Genomic DNA, 22,595 nt, shown 5'->3' with positions numbered 1-22,595 from the left:
AAAAAAAAGTCACTTCTCCCTAGCAATGTTTCTAATAAAAACCAAAACCAAACACACACACAACCAACATGTTCACAGGGATTAAACTTTTTGCTTTTCTACCACTCATACACAATGGCAATGACATATAACTAGCACACCTTTGTTTAAATCATTTTATTCCATCTATGGGCTTGTCACTGAGCATTTTCAGAACATAAGTTTACATTGCTGAAAATCCCATTGTACTGGAAATAAGATGGAGTGAATCAGTGGTGGAACACACCCAGTAGAGTTAGACCTGGGAAACTCCAGCCTTTGACTTTAGTGGATTACATCAAAACTATTGTACCCTGACTTTCCTGCTTGATTAGGGGATATGAATGGGAAATATACTGCATTAACATACATAACCTCCTGTTTGGCAATATTGTTTGATTTATAACATTTACGACCTGCTTAATGCCATTGCATAAATACATAATTGTACTGCTAATTTTTTTCACTGAGACATTTGCCGAAACTAAAGAACCTCCTGCTTGACTTCACAGGGAATGTGGTCTGAAAGCAGAAGGGAAGCATGAAAGGAAAACAATGTAGTTTCACTCTAATGGTTGCTCCTGCTATAAAACATACATAAACCTTTTGCAATCTCATACAGTTTTTATTGCTCTCAAAAAAAAAATCATTCTGTTATACATGTTTGCTATACTACAACTGACAATGGATGGAACAGACTGGTTTCTTTCCCTTTAGTAATGTACTTGGTCACCTAAGAAACCCCAGCTAAGGAAGAAAACGGTGCTGACTTGGGCATGGGATCATTTTGCATCGTGCTGCTTGAGATCAATGTCTTTACTTGGCTTGTAACAAATTGCATAAGCCATGTCAGTGTTGGGTGTTCAGCTTTTAACAACTTTGCTATCCTCTCAGCCCTTTGAATTTCACCGGTGATCATGTACTACTTATAGTAATATTCTGCCTTTTTTCCCCTGCAACTCCAATAGCTCAGTTAAATTTTGGGGTGCCCCAGCCCCCTGCTAGACCTGTAGTAGCAAGATAGCCAAGGGGAGTGCTGTAGAGACAGCGTCCCTTGAGCGCAGAAAAGACCACAAGCCCCAGATCTGGAGCTCCCTGGTGTGTGGTGAGCACAGGACTGGACAAACACCAGCCAGAGCGGCTGTACCCGACGCCTACTCTGCTCTCCAGGGACCAAGGAGACATGGGTGGATCAGTATGATGCAGAGCAACCTACGGTACCTAAAAATGCATGCATTTTATAAATTGCCCTCTGCTGTGAACTCTTCATCTAAATTGCTGGTGTTCTGAGGTCATTCTCTCTGCATAATATTTGGGTGCCTTACTATTTGCTGATGGGATAGGGAAAATGGGACTTGATTTTCCCAGCACTCACCGGTACGAATGCAGGAGACAGACAGACACGCGGTCACCAGCAAATAGTGCTGATGTACAAGTTCTCCTCTGCCAATGTCAGGAAACGCAGAGGTAAGCCAGCTCCCAAAGAGATTTTGGGGGATCGCAGAAAACCTACAAGGCCTTCCCTCCTGCTGAAGGCAATGGCCGTTAAGGGAAGGAAAACAAGCACCTGCCTGAAGAGAGGATGGGAAATTCAGATGGCACTGGTATGAATTAATCTGAGCATGGCTAAGGAAATGACAGGCGATTTCCAGTGCCATTTCACCTTTTGAGTTCACATATTTTTCCTTATCAGCTTATCCAAGCTGTAACTCAGCCTTGTCCCTAACCGGGGAGCAGCAAATAGGCTGTCACCCTCATCAGGTTTTCCCTCCCTCGGCACGAAACCTGACATAGTGGTAGTAAGACATGTATTACAAGGAGCAGCCCAATAGCTGGGAAAAACAAAATGAAGCCCCAAAACAGCTACTGAAAAGTAGCTGTGAATCCTCAATATTAAAAATAAATAAATAAATAAATAATCAATATAAGAAAAAACCCAAACATGAGCAACCAACACAACCATGAGCTCTGATTATGAATTTCAATTATTCAGAGCAAATGTGCAGATGCAGAGTGAGAAACTCCTGACGGTCCCTCTGAGTGCCCGTACTGAGAGCACCTCTGAGATGCTCGGTTGTTGTGGTTTAGCCCCAGACGGCAACTAAGCACCACGCAGCCGCTCGCTCACTCCCCCGCCCCGGTGGGATGGGGGAGAGAATCGGAAGAGCAAAAGTGAGAACACTCGTGGGTTGAGATAAGGACAGTTTAATAGGGAAAGCAAAAGCCACGCGCGCGAGCAAAGCGAAGCAAGGAATTCCTTCACTCCTTCCCATGGGCAGGCAGGTGTTCAGCCATCTCCAGGAAAGCAGGGCTCCATCACGCGTAATGGTGACTTGGGAAGACAAACGCCATCACTCCGAATGTCCCCGCCCTTCCTTCTGCTTCCCCAGCTTTATATACTGAGCATGACATCCCATGGTATGGAATAGCCCTTTGGTCAGTTTGGATCAACTGTCCTGGCTGTGTCCCCTCCCAGCTTCTTGGGCACCTGTCAGAGCATGGGGAGCTGAAAAAAGTCCTTGACCAGTGTAAATACTGCTTAGCAACAGCCAAAACATCAGCGTGTTATCAATATTATTCTCATACTAAAACCCAAAGCACAGCACTACACCAGCCACTAGGAAGGAAATCAACTCTATCCCAGCCGAAACCAGGACATCGGTACAGGTATCACGCAGTCACTTTCTCCACTGAACAAGCAGATGGGTGAGGTAGCCTAATATTAAACTTAATGAGAGCAGATAACGTGACTTACATCTGCTTCTTCTCACCACATATCCGTAATATCTGACTGAAGCGTAGCCTCCAACTCTGCAAAGTCAGCATTAAACACACATACATAGACACATAGAATCATAGAATCATTTAGATTGGAAAAGACCTTTAAGATCATCAAGTCCAACCATTAACCTAGCACTGCCAAGTTCACTGCTACACCATGTCCCTAAGTGCTGCATCTACACGTCTTTTAAATACCCCCAGGGATGGTGACTCAACCACTTCACTGAGCAGCCTGGTCCAATGCTTGACAACCCTTTCGGTGCAGAAATTTTTCCTAATATCCAATTTAAACCTCCCCTGGCGCAACTTGAGGCCATTTCCTCTTGTCCTATCGCTTATTACTTGCGAAAAGAGACCGACAGCCACCTCTCTACACCCTCCTTTCAGGTAGTTGTAGAGAGCGATAAGGTCTCCCCTCAGCCTCCTTTTCTCCAGACTAAACAACCCCAGTTCCCTCAGCCGCTCCCCATCAGCCTTGTGCTCCAGACCCTTCCCCAGCTTCGTTGCCCTTCTCTGGACACGCTCCAGCCCCTCAATGTCTCTCTTGGAGTGAGGGGCCCAAAACTGAACACAGTGTTTGAGGTGCGGCCTCACCAGTGCCGAGTACAGGGGCACGATCACTGCCCTACTCCTGCTGGCCACGCTATTTCTGATACAAGCCAGGATGCCATTGGCTTTCTTGGCCACCTGGGCACACTGATGGCCCATACTCAGCCGGCTGTTGACCAGCACCCCCTGGTCCTTCTCTGCTGGGCAGCTTTCCAGCCACTCTTCCCCAAGGCTGTAGCATTGCATGGGGTTGGTGTGGCCCAAGGGCAGGACCCAGCCTTGTTGAACCTCACACAACTGGCCTTGGTCCATCGATCCAGCCTGTCCAGATCCCCCTGTGGAGTCTTCCTCCCATCAAGCAGATCAACACTCCTGCACAACTTGGTGTTGTCTGCAAACTTACTGAGGGTGCACTTGATCCCCTCATCCAGATCATTGATAAAGATATGAAACAGAACTGGCCCCAATACTGAGCCCTGGGAAATGCCACTTGTGACCGGCTGCCAGCTGGATTTAACTCCATTCACCACCACTCTTTGGGCCCAGCCATCCAGCCAGTTTTTTACCCAGCAAAGAGTACGCCCATCCAAGCCATGAGCAGCCAGTTTCTCCAGGAGAACGCAGCTCAAACTTCATTTTTTAGGGTTTTCCTTACCTTCCCTTAGAAGTCCTAAAGTGGGCAGAAATTCTCTGCCAGATGCTCCGTGGGGCACTGACCTTCTTCCTTCTGTTTTTCCCTTTTGACTAGGCATGCATCAGCTACCTTCTTGCATGATGTTATGAATTTCTTCACTGAAAGTGTTGTCAAGTATTGGACCAGGCTGCCCAGGGAAGTGGTTGAGTCACAATCCCTGGAGGTACTTAAAGGACGTGTAGATGTGACGCTTAGGGACATGGTGTGGTGGACTTGGCAGTGCTAGGTTTACGGTTGGACTCAATGACCTTAAAGGTCTTTTCCAGCCTGAATGATTCTATGAATTATGAGCTTAAAGGCAAACGAGAAACTGTAAACTTATCAACCATATTTGTGTGATTTACAGATCTGCTCTCTTAAGTTCAACACTGTTATCCTTCAAGGGAATTTGATTTCTAACTGGGTATCAAAGTATGTCATGATCACAGCTGAAAAGCAGTAAGAATTTCCTTCAGTAAGAATTTCCTGAATATTTAATAACGAGTCATGCCATTACCAGCAAGCACTGCAATGAGCTGCCTTCAGAAGCAATAGGACCGAGATACCAGCACAAGCACTTTGCTGAGCAGCTTTTACAGTCCAATGGTTCACAGCCGTATGTGCATAAAACAATACATTTCATAAAAGTTAGGCATAAAGTATAGAAAAACCTATCCTGAATATTCTTACTTGTTTTCAAATTAAGACAGGCTGGCCACAGTCACGTCATTATTGAGTGTGTTTTGCAGAAAGATCTGAGCAATCAACTTCTCATAAACCAATGTTCATGAAAAAATCATTTAAAAGTCAAATGTATGAATATTGTTCAAAAACAAATGGAAAATGTGTCGATGCGAATATTTGAACAAAGAATTCCTCTGTTTTTCTCCGAACAAGAAGCAGGTGTTATGTACAATGTATCTGGCCAAATGCATTCAAATAATAGCTCAAATTTTGAATATTCATGGCTAGTCATAACATGAATAATCCTCATGTTGAAAAAAATGAGAGAACCTACTTCAGAGCAGTTCTGTAAATTAAATGAGCAAGAAAATTCACTGGGGAGAAATTATATGCCCTGCTGTAACTATCACACTGTCAGAACTTCCAGAGTTACAGTTTTCTATACTGTAGCATTAGTCTGGTTTGGTATTTGCAATATAATTTAACAACTATCTGCCCTTTTCCTTACTTCAGGCTTCCAAGCAAGTAAAATTTCCCTCTTTCCCTGTCCCCTTCCCTAGGGATCACTCCCTTAATTAAAACTAACTTACAGTATCTTTATAGTATAAGGATACTTCCATATAAGTATATAAAAGTATACATTTATACTAATAGTACCCTATACACAGCTTTTAAAAGCTTTCCACTCTTTAGGGATTGCCTAAAATTGAGTGCAGCTTCACAGGAACTCCGTTTTTCATTACAAAATTATAAACAAGAATTTAAAAATACTGTCTTCTGTAGTGTCATGGCTTTCCTTTATGACAGTCTTTCCAGTATGCTTCCTCCAGAATCAACTGTTGTATATCTATGGTAGACCAGCACAAATTTGTCAGTATTTCATATGGGGTTGAATAAAATTAAGATGGAGTTATGAGAAAATACCGTCTTTCCATTTAAAGACAAAACTGGGTAGTTACCTACTGTAGGAAGGACAATTATACAAACAATATATGCTCTGGAACTGGAACAAAGAGCCCATCACCTCATGGAGCCAAGGAAGCATATACTGGATATGAAATAAGAAGATTGGGAGTGGAGGGCATTTACAAAGAAACATCCTCTTTTAACAAAAACAACGCAGCACAGCCAGAAGGGATCTAGGACCTATAGAAAAGATACTTTATAAGACGGCATCCTTGGGGAGTACATCTGTTTGAATAGTGAGTGGGACACAGGGAAGAGAATGGAATCTCCTGACAAGCATCATTTGGAGAGATAAACGTAGATGTCAGGTGTCTCTGCGTTAGAGGCTCTGATTTCCATAGGCTCAGAAAAGACCATTCATTCAAAGTACGTGATTTGGCTCGATCACTTAACTAAACTAAAAAATAGGTATCTACTTTAATTTTCTGAGTTTCAGACTAGAGACGTTCTTTTTTTGGTTTGATCGTGCTTTTTCACTCTTTTCTTAGTCTTTTTTTGTGTTGTTACCCATTGCAGATAGTTGTGAACAGCTTGAAAATGTGCTTTAACTTATTCCAGGGATATAGACCATAAAACTAATTTAGCCATTAAAAAAAAAAAAAAAAATCACTGTTGCTTTGAGATTGAGCCTAAGGATTTTAACTGGCTGACTTACCCTTGAAATCTCCAGTTGAAATCTGTAAGGGAGGTAGTAAAGAAAGGTAATCTGGAGCCGATGTTACTCACAAGTCATAGTCAAGAAGAGGCACCCACTCATCTGGATGTGTTCACCACGGTGGGACCACAGATTTCCAAGGAGCACAAGAACAAAGAAGAATTCCTTCTCACCACTTCCATCTTGGCTTTTCTGTGCTATTTTAAGATTGTTGTCTTCTCAAATTTTCTGCAAAGCGTGATGCACACCTGTGGAGTAGAGAACACGATAACGCTGAGCATGCACATCCTGTTAGAGAGTCTGTCTCGATTTGCAAAATCCAAGACATTCATGCACTATGAAGTAACCATGCTGAGCCCACTGTGGCGCATTCAGGGTATTTAGTTTCACGCTGCACGCATTGGCTTCTCACTATTCAACGTCCATACCATTTCCCTGCTTGAATTTGTATCCAAGCAAATATCTTTGCATCAATAAGGAGCTAAATCAACCATATATTGCCCTGTTAAAGCCAGTGAAGTTTCTTGCTTGCACTCTTTTAAGGGTCTGTCTAAAATCAGATTTTAAAGACAACTTGCAGTTGACATTAAAAATCACACTATAGATAAACATCTGACAAGATACAGAAATACTCATTGTTGGATTTTCAGAATGATTTTCAGTTTGTTATCTGCTGTACTTGCCCAAGTAAAATATGACAATGTTCAGACATGCAAAAATATTCCATGGCTCATTTTAGCCAATTTAATCTAGCTTTCTTGAAAATTTTCCCTAGTTATACATATTCCATTATAAATTATGTTGGTAACATCTTGAAATCCTATTTTATCCCAAGTGGCAGATATAGCTTTTAATTGAGAGAATTTATAGGGATGGTCAACACTGGGTCTCAAATAATAAGGCAGCAGTAAAGTAGGTCATTTTTATCTTAATCCCACAGTGAAAGGCAGATGAGTTGAGTTTCTCATTACACAAAATCCCAGGTTACAAAAGGTGCAATTGTCCATGGTAAGAAAGGTAAATGCAGTATAACTGAATTTTTATTTGCTATGGCATGCATTTTGGATGGGTGACAGGTCCTTTAAGGGTCTAGAAGAGTCTGGTTCACACCAGCTGTGGTTCTGAGAGTCAGTGTTACTAGCTTGATAAGAATGGGACACACATCTATCCTCCTTCATCACCGAGGTTCCTTAACTTCCAGTTATAATAAAGCCTCATCTTGATTGTAATCTCTGTCTCAGCATTCTCCTTCCTCATCAACACAGAATACTCCACATTTCACAGTAGGCAGCATCCATGGCATTCATTTACTGAGTGTTTATGTAATAAATTGAACACCAAACTCATACTACAGCTTAGGAACAAACAAAGGAGGTTTGGTTTCCACGTGGGACTTGTCTTAATCAACTAGACAGCACGAAGCAACCATTTACTTCTAACTTCTACGTCAATAAGGTAAACGCTTGAACCCGCACCCCAGTGTAAGCCTGAATTTAGGGACACTGTTCCATGAACTTTTCCAGGCAGAGGATGCTCGGTCCACTCCTCTGAAGTAATTACAGTACAGTTGTTATCTTAACATGTTTTCAGTTCTTTGAATCCAGTTTTCTGGATATTTTTAAGCAATGGTTTATTTTTTAAATGGTACCTTAAAGACAACTTAGGTCTGCATGGAATATTTTGTTTGCATGCTGCTTATAAGGTTTTACATTTGGTGAAAGTTAATAACAGAAAAGCGGATTAAATCCAAAAGCAGCGGAATAAAAATATTTTCCAAAGAGTATCGTTTGTTTTTATAATTAAAAAATTGATGCAGAGGACATCAAGTCATCTATCAAGTCAAGCTAAACTGTATTTGTTTATAAAGTTTTACAAATGTGTTAGCCCCAGCAACAGTGATTTCAAGTTCTATAGTTAAATTTGTGTTAGTAAGCTGGGATATGCATTACCATTAAAACACACACTAAATTCCTATTATCACTATATACAATTTAAAATCTTATCTAAATTTCATCAACGTTGTCTTTGCAGTAAATTATACTAGTGAGGGAAATGCAATCATATGGTTTTATTGCTAGAAGGCTCAGAATACCTTTTTTCAATTTATTTTTTTTTTAAATAGCTGCATTTACTGTTAAAGATGTCGATAAAGTGGCTTTTTTCTTTAAAAAAATTTGCAGTTGTAAAGGTTAGGAATTTTTCCCTACTGCAAAATTTTTACTTGCTGTCACGAAGAAATTTTTAAGGCAGCCAACAAGAATGTTCTAATTCTTTTGTCCCTGTTTCTCAAAATATCAAAATGCTGTTATGTGCCTTGTTGTCCCAGATTGTCTGTCGGCAGATTACAGGGCATAATAGATCATTTTATGGTAACCCAGAAATAAGGAGCTACGCGCTATCCTTGATTGTAATACCCACGCTACTGATACCAGCTGGGTTGTAGCACTGTGGCAGATCATAGAGTTTGGGTTGGATTAGCTCTACAAGAAAATATGTAAAATATTCGCTGCACCTTTGATATTCGTAGTGCCCCAAGAGTGCTAAATATCAACCATCAGCACCAAAGATAAAGTGAATTTATGTGCACTGGCACAGAAGTCTCTAGAAGGGCTGTAACAGATTGGATTTCCTCAGGGTCTGACAACAGCCAAAGCCCATGTACAAGTACATCATTATATATTATCTGTGTTCATGACAGTGTTCACTGTAGTTACCGCTTCCGTCTTAATGTGGTAATTTTAAATTAGGCTATAGCCTTTTCACTATTTCAAGTGTCTATCTTCTGTACACAACAGCAGTTTCCCACAACCTGCAGGTACTTAAATGCCATATATAGTATAGTATTTATATAGATAGATAGATAGATATAATATCCTATCATACATACAACCTATATAGAGTCTATCCTCCCCCATGACTACAATACCTCCCTTTCCAGGCTGCCACGAGCCGAGCAGGCAGCTGTGGGAGCCTTCCCTTCAGAAAGCTTCTTGGGCATTAATATGAAATGTAAGATGCCACGTTTCACATTCAGAACGATTACCAGATCCCATAGTGTTCCCAGAGAATAATGAAACCTCTGCGCTGCTTAGAAAACAAATTTGCTGCCTGTCCGACGGGCGACAGCTAATGCAGCTACTCAAGTCTACCTGTGACAGCTGCTAAATAGAAACAAGCCGGTCTTTGCCTGTGCCTCCTGGTAAGGTCGTTACAGAAGCAGACATCCTATTCGTAACGGTATTGCCATTAATATTGGGTGCCTGGGCCGTGTATGGAAATGGTATATTTGCCCATTAATAGAATTAGCCGGAGGTGTCAATAATTAGGAAAGTCCTTACGCTGTCCTGTATATTCCATCCGACTGAAAACAAACAAGGCCACCAGGCTAGATCCCTGGAACACTTTACAACGTTAAATAATTAAGGTTCTCCACGTTCACATCCTCAGTGGCAGCGGTTGTATACGGGTATCGGTTGCTTCATTGCACTGTGAAACTTGACCAGTGGAAACAGGGTAGCTCTGAGGCAGGGCTGCGATGGCCACCCACCGCCAGGCAAGAACTGAGCAAAGTCAGGCAATCTGACCCAAAGCGAAAGCCTGCTCAGCTAGGCGCAACTCCCTTACACAAATCACGACTCTGGAAGAACGTGAAGCCTGGTGACCCAGCAGTTTTGATAGCCAAAGATGATTGAGGCTTAAGGTGGAGGGTTTCCCCAGGCATAAGAGCAACAAAAGCAGGATAAAGTCACAGGCTTTGAGAGAAAGCATAATGCAGTTATTTCCTAAAATGCCTTGAATCAATCTGCTGCAAATGCCTGCCTCTGCTAAGTTTGTGACGCCTGCAGAGCATGACCACAAGTTACGTGCTTTAAGGCTTCTAAAGGGAACAAAAACTAAAGTAAAAAAGTGTCTTATACATCTTAAAAGTGCCAACAAGATCTGTCCATTACCCACCCTTCCCAAAAACAAGCGCATACACAATGATAGTCTCATTTTTAGAGCAGATCAAGTCATTCCAAAGTATTTTTCAACCAAATTACTCATCGTATTTGTAAAGATTTCCAAGGCCCCAGTTAATTATTCCCTAGCTGTGGCTGTATCTCCTATTGTCCCTTCTCCCCTAAAGTATTATTCTAAGTGAGATATTCTTCCATTTGGCTACAGAGCTTTGTAAGTGCTGGCATGTGACTCTGGAGATCCCTTTCCCATCTGTTCAAAGCATTTTTATGCTCCTGGGCTGAAAGTGTAGTTGTTCTATTCTGATTTCTTCAAATACTCGTCTGAATGCTTAACTTGACTCCTGTGAGGAGGAGTTGCTGATTTCACTATTACTTATTACGCGGACATAGAAGCATTTGCGTATCTGTATGCTTCCATTCCCTATTTATGTAAAGGGGTTATCACTTTTCTCCCTGCATAAGTATCGGAAAACAAATTCACACATGACAGCGAGTTGCTCGAGTACCCCAATGATCGTACAAGTGCTGTAGCTAGCTTGATTCTCCGTTATTATTAACGTGCCAAATGAACAGTTTATCAGAGATGATCTCAGACAGTAAAAAAAGAATGGAAATTAGCTACCACTGGTGGCTTTAAACTGAAACATGAACATAATGCATGGGAATGCATCATTCTTAAAAGTGCCTCTCTACGGCTGTGATAGACAACAGGGAAGAGGATGCAAATGGGTTTAAATGACTGTATCTAAAGCCATTGTTGCTTTGATCTGGTTGAAACAACCCCGTATTTTAAAGATCATTCACGTATTAAGTGGCAGGTGTGCGTTTCTGCTTCTTATTAGAAAAACCCCCAGCTGCTTTCTGTGAATTTAGCTTTGGGAGCCGGAGCGTTCCAGTTTCAGTCTGCATTCTGGGACAGGTAGCACAGACCAATTAATCATGAAAGCTCCCTCAGATGGTCTCACCTTCTTTTGTCTTTGAACAGCACGATACAAAATTAAAATGGGTCATCAATGCATGAGCGAGAGGCTATGATATCCTATCCTTGAAGAGATGTTACACTTGCAGCATAGATATGAGATACAGAGAAAAGCAATCGTCTGCTCAGTGCAAAAGCATATCATCCGAGGGTGCGTATTGTTTGTTTGCTTTTACAGGCAGCACTAAAATACTTTTTTATAGCAAGGATATTGATACCTTTCAACTCTGTAAATCCTGGGGGAAATGAAAGACTTGGAAGACATAACGCTGCGGAACAGATTAACTCACTCTTCACCAAAGATGCCCGCTGTCAGTAGAAGCCAGGAGCAATAAGGGGATTTTGGCAATAAAGGTGGGGGGCAAATGCCTGCGACCAGGGATGTGCTTACAGGCTAGGAGCAACAGGTAGACAAGAGAAGCGTGTTTATGGAGAAAAAAACTTAGCTGGAAAAATGGGTGATAAAAAAAGAGGTAGAATTGGAAGAAAGTTGTCATAAGAGGTATAAAGCCTCGTTATCCTTCACTTGGTTTTCGTGAAGAGAGTGAGGAGGGACTGTACACAAAACAGAGGGGGGAGAGAGGCAAATAAATGGCAATTCAAATCTCTGACTAGGCAGAAATCAGCCAAACGCTACTGTATAGCTTTAACAGCAATAACAGATTCCTTGGGTTTGACAGAATAGGCAGAAGTAGTAGGATGAAGTCCATGTTACATTTATTACGGATATCAAGGAAAAAAAACAAAAAAGAAAAACACCCAGGACTAGAAGAGACTACAAGCATGATTTGAATAATAAGAATAGCAGAAAATAGTTGGCATGGAACATTTAGCAAATTATACCTAAATTACAGACAGTCAGCATGCATTTACCCACAGAGAGCTTGCCTAACAAATCTCGTACTGCCTCATTGAAGAAGCAGCAATAACAGAAAAGATTTTACAGAGAGAGAATCTGTGGGTATAATTACATGGCCTGCAGGAAACACTTTTGACAGAATAACTAGCTGGAAGTTAAACGTGAATAGGGGAGCGACCACAACAATCCAACTTCAGTCAATGCAATGTTATGGTGGAAGAGAACTAGTAAAGAACAGGAATAAATTAAAAGAGATCTTACATTAGAGGACACCAAGGGAGTAAAGGGTCTTGAATGCCAAGGCATATCCTGCACTATTCCCAGGAAAATGCATGAGAATGTGTGTGGGCAAGAATCCCAAGAGAGGTGATGTTTTGTATTTAATCAGGAGTAAGCCATACCCTCTTCTCCAAACACTTAGAATGGAAAAAAAAAAAAGTTTTGAATATACGAGGTTTAAAGTCTTGAATTTTGAGGCTGAAAGAGACTGTGATGAATTATTCTGACTTCATATAGAATGCAATGCCAAAGAATCTCACCCAGTCATTTCTGGCTGGACAACCACATATCTAGGAAAAATACTTAGTCTCAATTTAAATACTGCAACAAATTCACTTAATTGTTCTGATTGTTAATTACCCTCAGTGAACCTTAAATGTACTCTGAATTAGTCTGTCTCCAGTTTTCAAACTCTGTTTTTTTGTTGCGCCTTTGTTTGATTTCAGCGCTCTCTGCAATCCTCTCCCTGGAGGTTCTACAGGTTTACTCTAAGTTACTTTATCTTGGAGTAGGTTGAACTTCTTTAGTTTCTCATTATTGATCATGATTTTGAGACTCCAAATCATTCTTGGAATCTTTTTTCCGTTCTTTCCAAATTTCTAATTTTTTTCTCTGAAGTGTGTACACCATGTGTCTACATAAACTAGACACAATTTACTAGTAAATGCCTAATCAGCACACAGTGATAAATCTTATTTAAAAAAAAAAAAAAAATCAAAGCAATTGCAGATAGCACTGCATCTTGGTATGGACCAGAAAGTTGGGTCTGAACTCTTGAGAATGACTCTACAATCTGATTTCTGGTAGAGTTAACCCTGATTCAGTTTTTCCTGATTTTTTACACTTAATCAGAAGAGAATCTGGGGCAACTACACAGTTCTGGTTAGAGGAAGGGAAAAAAAATGGACAACATAGAAGGTTCAAGAGAGGATAACTGAGATAATAAGCCTTAATGACCCTAAATGGTAAGTGAAAGAAGGTTAAACGTGCTGTGAAAAAGAGAAGATTAACAGAAGACCTTGCTGATATATAAAATACCTTTAGGGAACAGAAAGGATAAATTTTAGTAGACAAGCAATTTAATAGAGGGATATGCAAGCATGATTAATTAATTAACATCTGTATTAGTTAATGACGATGAAAAGCTCCATCTTATTGCTGAGCTGTATTATGAGAAAAATAAAAGCAGCAGACAACTTTATACTTTTCAACGCGGAAGTTTAACAAAATTACTAGGGAGGCAGCACTAGGCTGTGCAAGCGTCTGGGTTGGCATAACACAGGCATGGCAGTGGAGGAGAGATAGGGGCCAGGGTAAATTTTTGATATAACACAAGAGCTCTTTGTTTGGAAAGTTCATTTTTGCCATCTCTGCCTTCAAAATAAGTGCAACTGTCTTCCAGTTACCTCAGTTTCAAGGCTCTCATCACGGAAGGGAGTTACCTTCTCAGTGGTCCTAAGGAAATATTCCATATTCCAACTCCGTAACAGAAAAAAACTTCTGAGGATAATTATGTATAATTATGTATTGGAACAAATTGCCCACAGAGGTTGTGAAATCTCTGTCCTTGGAGGTTTTTAAGACCTGGTTAGACAAAGCCCTGAATTGGCCTCATGTGAATTCAGGCTCGACCCTGCTCTGAGCAGCAGGTTGGACTGGAGACCTCCCAAAGCCCCTTCCAACATGAACAAATCTATGGTGCCGCGATATAACGGAAGATTTTATAACTTAAATAATAGAGAAGCTATATTGATATGGAAAATACTAATGTAATTTACCAACATCTGAGATACTTAAATACCAAAAACCATGCACCAAATAATTTAGGATATTTTTGCCTGGAGCAATTTCACACATTGCGGTCTCCAAGATGTTTTAGTGGGTCTTGATAACTATCCTAAAGCTCACTGAAGCAGATGTATTTTTCAAGCAAGAGGCTGATTTGTATCAAACAGAAGCTATAATCTCCTTAAAGTCTGCTTGTTTGATTTGGAGAGGTGAAGACTGTTTTTAAATGAATCTCAGTTTAAAAGAAATATTTGCAACTTCCTTTTCTTCCTCCTTTGATTGTGAAATAAGCAGCTGGAAACAGGTGGTTTCCTTTCAGTCACTGAAATTCAGCATATTGCTTATAAAAAATAGTTTTGCTAACCAATTTTCATGATTAATGGCTAGAACTCATTAGACGCTTTACATTGTAAATGTATATATTGCTTTACATTTTAAATAGATTATTTAAAATATTATATTTATGTTATATTAGATGCTTTGTAATATCACAATATCTATAACTTGCTGCATGTATCCCCTTTCGATACAAACTCAAATTGCTCCCCACTTACATTTAGAGTGGAATTATTATATTATACATATGCCTGATGAAAATATAGGGCTCAAATAGCTCAGTCTCTACCCATCCCTCCCTCCCCAGCTAACCTGTGGTTGTTTAACCACCTGTACCTGGCCTGAACAGATTTTGATCTAAATACAAAACTTCTGCCTCCAGAATCACCAATGTAAGTATATCCAAGTCTCTTAAAAATCTTGCAAAGAAGCAAGTAGAAAAGAAAAAGTCATTTATGTTACAATGAAATGTCACTACAATGCACTAGGAAATGTCACTTCCATCATCTCTGCCAGTGTGGCTTGAAATGTTTCATTTAAATTTGTATTGAACTTGGGTTCCTGGCGGTCCTCCTCTCTCCTTCCTACAGTCAAACTCAGCTTCCCCAGTTCCTCTCTTTTTAGGGCTGTACTGCTAGACAAGTCCCCACCTAATTACCAAGATAGAAAAGGCTTTTTCACCTCAGCTACCATTGTTGTAATAGCTGATAATACAGTTTTTCTGGCATCTTCTGACAAAGGATTATGTCAGTAGGAGATCAGACGCTCTCCTCAGAAAGTGGCACAGTTCGGCCACGTACTGCTATACAAATTAGCATCCTTTCTCCTGCTAAACATCAGAAATCTTAGTATTATATTACTCCCAATTTTGAAGCTGTATCTGCATTGCCAAAGCAGGGGGCTCCAGGACACAATCCATGCTCCTTTCCGTTCAAGGCTCTGCCATTGCAGTGCATGGAGGAGGTCCTTCCCTGGAGACATCATCCTGGCCAGGAAGAAATGCTTAACAGGGACAGCAGACAGCACGGGACGCAAAGATATTTCTTGGTCTCCCCTCTTGCCTCACTGAAAAGGTTCCCTTCAGGTTGCACCCGAGGCCACCCCTTTTCATCACAGGGACACTAAGGTAGGTATGTATGGGCAGCCGATAACCGTTATGGCATGGTTTCATGCAGTAGTAACGTGAAGGACGTGTGGACACGTAGCATCCCTCAAAGGGACTGGATCCAGCCTTCTGCTCTGCCATGCAAGGACCCTTGCCACAGGGACCAGACTGAGCGAGAGCTCACCTTGTAAGTTATGCACAGCAAACTGAATTGCAACATATCTCAACTATATGCATCTTCTACATATAGCCCGCTGATTCTGTATCTGGGATCTTTTTCTTACCAATATGGCACCAATAATACAACCACAGTTTAAATGATCATACTGATATACAGTCATTAGATAGAAATTGTGCCCGATCTGGTCTATCTTTGGCAAGGTAAAGGATCAGAGAGCAGGAATCACATTTGTTTCTATCCTATTCTCCTAAAAGGAGACGGTCAAAGCTGAAGGTTTGCAGTATAAGCGTAAAGAATGTAGAAAGGTAAAGGGTCCTTTTTTAACAGGTAAGGAATATGGTAAGAGAAAAGCTGCCCCCATGCTGATAGTATGCCCTGAAACACTTTGTGGCGTTTCAAAAGCAACCTGTGGCTCCGGGTGTTAGGCGTAAACAAGTTACGACATCTCTGAATTATGACTCTCTCTTCAAACTGGTTTTCTCTGTGGGTGACTCCCAGACACAGATACAAAGCAAGAGACAGTATTTTCACCGTCACACACGATTCAGTCGTAAGACTTTTTCTACACACACTCAACCTTTGGAAAAATATTTTTGAATATTTTAAATAATCTAAAATATTGCCACCTAAAAAGTTGAGTCTAAACGTAGTAATTAATACAACTGTGCTGCCATTATGATTGATACATGGTTTATAATGGAGTAGACTTTAACAGGATACCTCTGTAGGAAAGAAAGGTTGCTGCCAACCATTTACTTATTTCAGTTCTACCGACCAAGACAAACCCAAGGGCTTTAAACATTACAGCAATCTAATTTTAGCTTGTAAGAATCAGTTTCAAAGTGAATGTCTTAGTGAAGTCAATAGAAAACATTCTGCCACTAATTCTGTGGAGGTTTGGGGGTCTGGTTGGTTTTTTTTTTGGGGGGAAGCATTGTTGGTTTGTTGGGTTTTTTAATCCCTGAGATTTCAGCAACGAAATATAAAAAGAAAAATGGCTCTGTATTTCTGTTGCTAGCCCAGGAGACCTGGATCCTGACAATGAACTCCTGCACAGTGTCTGGTAAAGCCTCTTAAGTTTCCTGTGCCTCAGGGAATGGCAATAATCTCCCTACTACCCAGAAGCGTCTTTAAAAGATACTTTTGTATACTTCAATTTCTGAGTTGACTACCATTTGAACTAGTGCTCATTTTTAAATGCTTCGCAATTTAAATACAAACTCATGCAATGATCTTGACGCTGCTTTTTTCAGGGCATGGAAGCCTAACAGCAGTACCTTATTGCCTTGCAATACCTGTGCCATGATGTTTTGCTAAGACAGAATACGTAAAGTCACAATAGAAAGAATTAGCAAACAGTGCTGGGACCTCATTGTTCTGATAATGAAATAACGATGAAAACGTTATTGTAGTTGAACTATATGTATTTAACTCTATTTATAACAGAATTCCCTTGCATAGATACAGTTCACTGACAAAACTGGGGAGAAAGCTTTTCTCACAGAGAAATTGGATAATTCTTCACAGTACAACTGCTTGCATCTGTTAGGAAGTCATCGGTCTAGTTTCATACAAGAGAAAACAAATCCTCATTGAATATATAGTCTATGTTGAATTTTGTTGTCTTTCCTCAGGCTACAGTCCTGCTGAAGTCAAAGCTTTCTTTGAGGGGATTGTAAAGATTTAGTTCAGGAACATTCTTTTAATGGAAGAAGTAGAAATTTGGCTCATTAGTTACGCCATTTTTGTGTAAGTGTGACATCCACTGGCAGGTAGTGGAGAGTAAAACCTATCAAGCAAGCAGCTCGGTAAACTGCAGCATCCCAGAGCTCTTGTTCCAACAAACTTTACCAACATATTTGCCCAATGTGAGCCTCGGAGTGATATTTGCCTAGTAAATACTTTTGAGAAAGAAAAAGCTATTAATTAAAAGCAAGCAATAAAGTCAGAGGCGTTTACTTCTATTTCTCCAATAATTCTCCTCTTTTAATGAGCAGAACTGAAAGCATAACTGGTGAGATAAAGTTTTGCAGCAACAGTAGTGGCTTAACAATTGTCTACCAGATGCTGGTGTGGAAAAAGACACACACACACACACAGAAATAGTTTCATGGTTAAAACACTTATCAGTTAAAACTGATAAGTTAAAACTCTTATCAGTTGCTCTGATGTCTGTTTTCAGATTTGCCAATTTTTTTTCTGAGAGCTTGGGCAAGTGAACAAATTACCCTGCATTTGTAAAAGAGACAAAGTAATCGCAGATGAAGAAAAAATTAGATTGGAAGAGACCTTTGAAGTTCACCTGGTCCAACCCCCTGCTTGAAGCAGAGCTAACTTGTAAATTAAATCAGGTTGCTTACGGCATTGTCCAGCCAAGTTTTAAAAACCTCTAAGGATGAAGATGCCCCTACTGCTCCAGGCAGCCTATGCCAGTGCTTAACCACACTCAGGATGAATAATTTTCTCCTTAAGTCCAACTGGAAGTTCCCTTTTTCAGCCTGTGACCATTGCTTCTTGTCCTTTGGCTGTGCACTTCTGAGAAGGTTTTCCTTCTTCTCTATTACCCACCCATCCCCATCTTTTTGGCAGTGGAAAAGTACAATGCAATCACCTCCCTCCTCTTCACATTAAACAAACCCACTTCCCTCAGCCTCTCCCCATCTGTAGGCCCTTCTGAATGCTACACTGCCTTCCAGCACATCAACTCACCCCCCTAATTTGGCATCATTTGGAAATCTGCTGAGGGGTGCATTATGGCCCATCATCCATTATAGCCCAGGTGAGGGTGGTGAGGCACTGGCACAGGTTGCCCAGAGAGGTGGTAGATGCCCCATCCCTGCAAACATTCAAGGTCAGGTTGGACAGGGCTTTGAGCAACCTGATCTAGCAGGAGGGTTGGACAAGATGACCTTTAAAGGTCCCTTCCAACCCAAACCATTCTATGATTCTATGATCCAGGCCATTATAGAAAATGTTAAACAAGATCAGCCTCATTACTGATCCTTCAGAAACATCACCAGTAAGCAGATGCCAGTCAGACTTTGCATCATGGACCACTGCCCTTCAACCAGTTTTTCCCTCACTTTGTAGTCCACCCATCCAGTTCACATCTCCTTAATTTGGCTACTAAGATAAAATGCAAGACTGTACCGAAAGCTTTTCTCAGGTCAAAGTGAGCATCACTCATTCCTTTCCCTTCGTCTACAAAACCTGTACTTTCATCATAAAAGTCAATCAGGATGGTCAAGCATGGTTTGCTCTTGGTTGATCCATGCTGACTGTTCAAATGTTTGTTCTTCCTGTGCCAGTAAACAGTTTTCATGACAAACTGCTCCATAATCTTCCTAAGGACCAAGGTGAGGCTGACTGGCCTGTAGTTCCCTTCCTCCCTGCCTACCCTGAAGATGATGTAGCATGTCCTTTTTTCTGTCGTATTAGTTAATTCATGAAAATTAATTGTAAAAAGTTATAAAATCCTCAGATGAATGATAGGATGCAAGGGTCCTGGTCCAAGGCTATAGAAAGAGGTGTTACTGAGTTTTGGACATAGACGAGAACTCCTGTTTCTCAGCAAACAGTAACTTCTCTCCCTGATGCTGCAGTTTCATGGAACAGGAGGGCAATGCACTAGCATCCTGCCAATGAAAGGGGCAGCCAACTCCCCCTTCGTCTCCTCCTGCATCACTTAGCTTTGTGTCAGCCTTGACGGTTGCCAGGACTATCCAAAAGACAATTCCACTCACTAACCCATCTGAAAGCTAACTAGTCAAGACAAAACAAAAGAGGCCCTTTTTTTTCTTTTTTTGTCAGGTTAGTGAATCAGGTCATGAAAAAATCACCGCAGACTAGGCAAAAGGAAAGGGAGGATAAGAGATGAGGGGGGAGAAAAAGACCATGCCTTTCTGATGGCAGCAAGCCAACAGATCAGCTTGGATGTCTGCGAAACTGCAACCTAAAAAACATATACCTTTAGGAACCCAAAATAGTTCTCTAGCGCAATGGTTAGCCCAAGTAGCTATAGTCGTAAGCACAGAAAAATAATCTTCTTTTTAATCCTTTAAAAATGGTCAGATGAGGAAAATTTAAGTCATACTTTTCTAGCTACTGAAGCAGACGAATGATGCATCCAAGCTTCTAATCTATTTTTCAAAAATGAACCACAGGGCTAGACACAAGCTGGTTTCTCAAGCTGATGCACAGTATTCCGCTGTCAGGAATGCCACTTAAATATTAACCGAAACCCTGCATCAGTCTTCCTACCACGAGCGTCCAGAACAGAGGAGAGATGGTACTTCAGCTGATGTTTATTTATCCTGCACAGAATTTGAAGTAAAACTTCAGCTGAATGAGATCATGTGCAAGCTGCCATCTGTGCTTATTCCATCAGGATTATCATTCTTGATTGTTTTATTTTGGGAAAAAAGTCGGATAAGGATTGTGACTTTAAGGTTGTAGCATGTACAGACTTAAGGAGGTGATGTACTTGTGTTTTAAACGGCATTTCTTTGCTGTTTTCTTGTGGGGCTTTTTATTTCTGAGACCATCACAGCTGTTCCACAGACTCTATAAGCAGGTCTCTATGTTTGATGTGTTTTACATTTTGTAAAAGAACTTTAATTTTGCTATTCAGACTTTTTTTCCTAAATTGATCCCTATTCTTCATAAACTCTTTTCAGCCTTTGTACTTTCTTCCAGTTACACAGTAACATCGGCTGTTGTCTAGGAAACACATCTTGTGTTCTCCCGAGCATCCCGGCACTGTTAATAAAAGAAATCCCTTTGCATCTCTGGGTCACATCATGTTAATTCAGCAACTCTGTGTGAGAGCCAAGCAACTGATTTAGTGTGCAACCTGCAATGCAAAATGCTCTTTACAAGACTACCAGAGTGAAAGAGCTACCATAAGGAAACCTTCCTCACAAGCCCTACTATACAGGGAATTGCACATATGCGGAGAATCACACATGTTCAGAGAATCACATCTTCTCCTACTTACCAAGGACAACAGAAAAATATTCAGCAACTGGAATGGGAGTAGGAAAAGGCCCAGAGTAGTAATATTTTCTCAAGACAAACTCCATACATCCCTTTCAGACTGCTATGTACAATAAGTCTATATAAGAAATCAGAAGAGGATTTTTGATATTTTGTTGTACAAGAAAAACCTTACCAAAAAAAACCAAAAACCAAACCTCCAAGCCCAGACCTCAGCACTTATTTAACGCTTTTTCACCTTGAAAGTATGGCAAAGCTCTACCCAATTCATCCATCTTCTCCACCTTTGAGCAGAGGAGTAGGTAAATTCATCCAATAACACAGGTAAGACTAAGCAACAGCAGAAAGTGGGCAGACAGGATTGTCATCTGGAATGTGGGTGGCACCAACCAGGCAAGTTTAGGCAGACTGGAGGCCATCTTCACTTTTTTTTTTTTTTTTTTCTTTTTTTAAAATTAAACAGAAGTGATGCTTCCAAGATCAAACAGCCAGGGAAGGATGATTCTTAAGGCATAAGGTCACCACCAGCTCTGTGAGTAGTATTCTCAAATCACAGGGTCCAGTTGGTCAAGTTCGTCTTTCAGCTTGGGTATTTTACAGACCAGTGGAGGCTATGACTGGCTGAAATTCTTCTCTGGTTTAATTAGAGGCTTTGAAGTCCTGTAAGAACATAATTTTCTCTGGGCCAGATGGGAAATCAATTAAGAGAGTAAATCTGCAAAATGCACACCCAGATCATGAACGGTTCTATAGAAAACTGCTCAATATCAGCATCAGCTTCAGTGAAACGATATATTACTTCATGGCTAAGAAAGGTTATTGCTAACATCCTAGATGGAAAAACACTGCAATAAAAGAAAAACTATCTGCAAGAAAAGTGGACTGATGGCCACTTGAGTTAAGGTATTCCCTAAAACACAGGTGGACAGCCACAGAAGTACTCCCAGCTGTTACTGTACTTATGAAACTGTGTGAGAATTGAGACTGTGGTGATATAAAGTTGATATAAAGACTTCAAGAACAGGTAAGACAGGAAGGTATGTAGGTCTCATAGTTAAATTTTTATTATTTTCACAAGCAAACAAAAATACAAATTGCTTTTTTTAATTAAAACCCATATGGCTGTATCAAGACTGCTCAGCTTGCTATGTAGTCTTGGTAGCAATGAGTTATGAGTGCAAATGTCTCGTGATCCCTTATTGTAGGATGGGATATGGGATACTGCATCAAGGAGAAAGGGAGGCACAGGCTGGCCATGAGAAAGGATGCTCTGTGGGAGCTGAAAGGGGAAAGATACCCACGGATTGCGTAAAGGCTGAAGATGAGGAGTGTTCATTCTAGCCCACTGCCAAAAAGACAGCAGATACCTGAAAAACATGGCAACAGAGAGCAGGACTGGATTTCAAATAACTCCCTTTTGTACAAATACGTTATTTGTTGTCTATACCTACTGACATCTTCTCCATGATTTTTTAATGATACACCACACTTTTGGTCCTTTGCTCCAGGGAAAGCAGTCTGCATTAAAATGATAATTTAAAAGAAAGCCATAATCCTGGTGATTTATAGTCTCAAACTGATCCACTCTCCTCAGAATATTAAAGCTATTTGCCATTCAAACCCAGATCTGATTTTTGCAAAGGGCCTCTCGCATTAATTGAAGGTCAGATCAATATCACTATTTGGAGGGTGTTTGGAATACAAGCAAGGAGACATTTCCATATTAAAATTCAGCAAGACATTACACCAACAAACTCATTCTTGCCTGAGGTTAACCTTAAGCAGGAA

Source organism: Ciconia boyciana, chromosome 6, assembly GCF_034638445.1.
Source record: "Ciconia boyciana chromosome 6, ASM3463844v1, whole genome shotgun sequence".
Lineage (NCBI taxonomy): Eukaryota > Metazoa > Chordata > Aves > Ciconiiformes > Ciconiidae > Ciconia > Ciconia boyciana.
The sequence above is the reverse complement of the archived record's forward strand: the minus strand, read 5'-3'. Positions refer to the sequence as shown.